The sequence below is a fragment of the Electrophorus electricus genome, chromosome 23, assembly GCF_013358815.1.
Source record: "Electrophorus electricus isolate fEleEle1 chromosome 23, fEleEle1.pri, whole genome shotgun sequence".
NCBI lineage: Eukaryota > Metazoa > Chordata > Actinopteri > Gymnotiformes > Gymnotidae > Electrophorus > Electrophorus electricus.
Window position 1 is genome coordinate 11409653 of NC_049557.1, and position 5000 is coordinate 11414652.

General features: G+C 51.8%; 1 protein-coding gene across 1 annotated transcript in view; it reads right to left on the minus strand.

Annotated features, from left to right (window-relative positions):
• The window catches only part of sema6bb (sema domain, transmembrane domain (TM), and cytoplasmic domain, (semaphorin) 6Bb), a 115532-nt gene extending 110704 nt beyond the window's left edge, over positions 1–4828 (minus strand). The window contains exon 1 of the mRNA XM_035521968.1: positions 3785–4828. The gene's annotated coding sequence lies outside the window, so the exon portion shown is untranslated. The remainder of the gene's footprint in view (positions 1–3784) is intronic.
• Between the last annotated feature and the right edge of the window lie 172 nt (positions 4829–5000).

Sequence of the window (5000 nt, forward strand, 5' to 3'; positions counted from 1 at the left end):
GATTGGCTGGGACTGGCTGGGATTGGCTGGGACTGGTTGGGACTGGCTGGGATTGGCTGGGACTGGCTGGGATTGGCGCACTGGGCTGGAGTATGATGGTAATGATATTAAATCCATCAGCCAACACCTCATATCGGCTGTGTCAGAAGATAGAGAAGAACTCTTTCTTTCCTCTCTCGTTCTCTGCTCTCCTTTTTCTCTTTTCTCATCCTCACTCTGTCATTCTTTCTCTCCCCTCTCTCTCTTTTTAGCTCTCTCATGAAACGTGACATGGTGGTGGGGGATAGAGAGAAGAAGGAGTGAGAGACAGTAAACGAGTGAAAAAATGTTTGGCGGGATGGAAGGAGGGAGGGAGGGTTATTTCATTTTAATGGAAGGCACTTTGACCTCCGTCTTGCCATAAGGACACCTACTGGCAGAGTGGGGCACGCGTTTAACCCCGAGGACGCCCCAGGGTCCTGGTAAATGAAGTAAGGAGTGTTAACTTGTTTATGGCTCCCATGGCAACCATGCACGTCCTCCTTCACTGAGATGCACGGTCGGTCGGCAGCAGCCACAGAACTTTCCGGAAAATTCCAGAACAGTGGAGCGAATCACAAAGCACCATGGCTGTCGTTCTGAAATGCAGGCTTGAAGTTTGTTTGTTGGGGAAGGTGCACACACATTGTGTGTGTGTGTGTGTGTGTGTGTGTGTGTGTGTGTGTGTGTGTGTGTGTGTGTGTGTGTGTGTGTGGACAAACACACTAATCCCTGGATACGGATGGACACACTGATGCTGTCCGTGAGGGACAAGCCGGCTGTATTCGTCCTCCCTCTATGTCTCTTATGGCTAAGTGGTGACTCTGTCACGCTCCACTGGGCCCTTTTGGGATCCCAGTGGAAGAGTATTTCAGCATGACAACCCACTGACAGAGTGAAAGAGAGAAAGAGAGAGGGATGAGGAGAGAGCAAGAAACAGAGAGCCAAGGAGAAATAGTATTCATTTAGGGAACACGAAAAGACATAAAGATGTAAAATGAGGTGCAAATAAGAGAAGTTAAAACAACAAACACAGCAGACAGAGGAAAAGTGTGTGTGCCAGACAGACAGACTTTCCCAAACTGAACGTCTATAGCTTTGGCAATATTGTACACTGAACTGAACTGATCTTTAAATTGAAATGAACTGAAAAGTGACGGGGTTTAGGAGCTAGGTTTAGGGGCGGGGTTTAGATGAGCGGTGGGGTTTGGGGTGGTGCTTAGACGAGAGGTGAGATTAGGGGTGGGGTTTAGGCGAGAGGTGGGGTTTAGAGGCGGTGTTTAGGAGAGAGGTTGGGTTGGGGCAGTGTTTAGGAGAGAGGTTTGGTTAGGGGCAGGGTTTAGGAGAGAGGTGGGGTGAGGGGCGGTGTTTAGGAAAGAGGTGGGGCTAGGGGCGGGGTGTAAGAGAGAGTAAGAGAGAGGTGGGGTTAGGGGAAGGGTTTAAGAGAGAGGTGGGGTTGGGGTGGTGTTTAGGAGAGAGGTGGGGTTAGGGGTGGTGTTTAGGAGACAGGTGGGGTTATGGGCGGTGTTTAGGAAAGAGGTGGGGCTAGGGGCGGGGTTTAAGAGAGAGGTGGGGTTAGGGGAAGGGTTTAAGAGAGAGGTGGGGTTGGGGTGGTGTTTAGGAGAGAGGTGGGGTTAGGGGTGGTGTTTAGGAGACAGGTGGGGTTATGGGTGGTGTTTAGGAGAGATGTTTGGTTAGGGGCTGGCCCTTTATATAGACTACAGTCCTAACTGTGCACATGTGTTTGTGCATGTTGTGTGTAAGCATGTGTGCCTGTGTGTGTGTTTGCGCGTGTGTTTGTGTTTGTGTGTGTGTGTGTGTGTGTGTGTGTGTGTGTGTACCCCCTCTGACTGCAGCACCTGTTCTCTGACACTGTGGCCACAGCTTGAGGGTGGAAACATAGCCACTGGAGAAATGGAGCACAGACTAACAGAGGGGTTATTCAGGACACACACACACACAAGCACACACTCTCTTTTACATTTCACTCTCTCTCCCAAATACACACCAGTGGTCAGCAATGGGGGTCATTCGAGGTTGCCCCTTTGCAGGACGTTGTCCTCACACCCCTCCCACACCTCCCACACCTACCACACCCCCACACCTCTCCCAAACCCTCACAGTCCTGACTCCAATCCTCCAGCAAAACTTCTCACACCCAAACACTGCTGTTCCCACACACCCTCACACGGTTGTTCCCACACACCCAAACACTGCTGTTGCCAGAAACTCTGGATCCCAAATGCATAAATTCATATAATGAATATAATTAAACACTGACAACAGTGAAGTGATATAGAACTGTTATGAAATGTAACCCAGCCAAAGTGTGTGTGTGTGTGTGTGTGTGTGTGTGTTTAACACCGACCATGTGAGTGTGTGTAATGAGTTACTGGGCTGTCTTCTCTGGAAACACTGTAGATGAGGGGAAACTCCCTCCCCAAGCAGTGCTCTGTCTGTGTGTGTGTGTGTGTGTGTGTGTGTGTGTGTGTGTGTGTCTGTGTGTGTGTGTGTGTGTGTGTGTGTGTGTCTGTGTGTGTGTGTGTGTGTGTGTGTGTGAGAGCGTGTGGGAGGGAGGGAGAGAGAGAGAGAGAAAGAGAGAGCGCTATAGGTTGATTTTCTATAGGACTTCTCCGGAGGAGGAACTCTTTTCTAGTTTTCTAGTTATTTCTTAGTTTTCCCTTACGGATGAGGGAAGCTGTCTCCGCTCGCGCGCCTCTCCTCGCGCTTTCTTTTGGCTCGCCCTGACCCTTGGGGACTCCTCTCACCGTTTCCCCCTTTTCTAGCGCACTAGCCTCACAGACTGACAAAAGAAAAATCAATGGCGATTTGAATTTGAAACAGCCACGAACCACAGCAAAAAACCGCAAATTCCTGAGTGAGACGGCGAAAGCTGAGGGGTAAAGTATGGCTCGCGGAGAAAAGCGCCGCGCAAACTGCGATTCTGACACCACAGTCCACTTCATTAGCGACAAAGAAAAGCGCGCGCGCGCGCGCGTCTAGGGACAGGCGTGGTGGCAGTGGACAAAGTAACATACGTGCGCGGACGCTCAAACACAGCGCAGCAAACTGCACGCGCTTACAGCCCGGACTGAGGAGAAACTGGCTAAAATAGACCAGCGCGTGCTCCACAGCGGAATCTTCAAACGCAGACGTTATGCAGAACCGCTTGCAAGCAACTGCGTAGCAATAAACAAATATCAGGCTATATGAAACCAGTCCGTGTGCCTTTTTTCGTCTAATTTAGTTTTTTTTTAGATGATCGGTATGAAATGATGCTTATGACAAGAAAAGGCTCGCTCTTTTCGCTGTCAAACTCCCTCCTGTCTCTGCAGTCACAAACAACACTGACGATTAAAAGCTAACGAAATAAAAAACCCATTTTATTAGGTTGGGAGATGTTTCCCTAGTTTACACACATGATTAAAGTGCAGTGGTGCATTCGCAGGCATAACCCGAATTATATACGACTCGAACAAACCAGAGCAAAACAACCTCTGACAACTGCACACACCGAGTTAACTCGAGACGTCCTCCTCGCCCCGCGTGGCGTTAAGTGAACTGTTTGTATAAAAGGACCTCAAACACTTGCGTATGCGAGCATAAACTAACAGACTCAGTTTTCGAGACTGCACGGGCACAGAGTTGCACGCGCTCGCGTCCCCAGTGAAGCGGCGGCATACGGCGCGACTGATATTTCCGCCTCGCAGCGCAGCACATAGAGCCACCGACCGGGACTTCGGCAGCGATGCACAAGCACACTTACCAGCAACTATCGTAGAGGGCAAACCCGGTTCTCTGGGCTCTTCACTTGAATCTCGCCTCCCACACGCTAAGCTCCAGAATGACCGAAAAGAGGAGGGGTCCGCTGTTACCGTGCCGTTTCAAAGCCACTTCCTGCTGTCGCACCTGTCTCTGTCCAGATCTGATCCCCGCCGCCGTGACATCCTCAAGACAACTGTGTAGCGGCTCGCTCTTCCGTCCTCCAGCTACCCCCCCAGCACGCACAACAGCACCTGTCCCCAGAGAAGCGCGCGCCACAGAGCTCTTGTGTGCACGTTCTTAATATATGGCATCCCGATCTGGATCTGCAGTAGTGCAGCGCTTCAGACAGCCGTCCGGAGCAGCCCGGTGACTTCACGGACGGTGAGCGTCGGTCCCTGTGCTACCGAACCAGCCGTGACACATGACGACTACATCTGTCTCGCCCGCCTGCTGTGCGCGGGGGCAGTTGCGCTATCGCTCGCCTCGACCCCCACAATAGTTATTTTGTGCTGAGAGGGGCTGCGCGTGGCTGCCGCTTTTGCGCGCAGGATGGCATCGCTGCGACTCCTCGCTCACTCGCTCGCTCTTTATTTGGCAGCGGCGCAGAGCCCGTGCGTAGCTCGGACCGGGACCGGTGTTCCAGCAGGAGGCGAACGTTTCGTCCCGTGCGCTGATGTGGACTGTTGTTTATCGCAGCGCCGAGGCGCTTTGACTCAGAATAAAGAGAACAAGGATCCTATTGGGTATCACTGCAGTCACTTACACATCGAGCGGTGCTTGTGAGCTCTATCGCCCTCTCTCTCTCTCTCTCTCTCTCTTTCTCTCAGCTATTCCAACGCAATGGCAAAACACGAAGCAGAATAACTCAGCGAACGGAACGGAATTAATTCGTCGTTAATCACTTCTGATAATTACAGTTACGGAGACTGACGTTAGTAGGTCGCGCGACAGTGCGCGCTCATGTCAAAATGAACATTACCTACTAAAAGGACTACAGGACTTAACTCAGCACGAGCGATCTTCCTGCGTGCCTGTTAGGAGTGCGATATAACTCAGCGCGAGCGAACCGAACCTCTCGGCAGCCTCGTCTACCCTGCACGTGCACGTGCGTCACAACGCTAACTGCCACGGAGCCGCACACGCGGCAGTCCGCAGCGCGAGCGACGAGCAAACGTCTACTGGTTCTTTACGGCCTCGCTGACCGAGTCACAGACGTG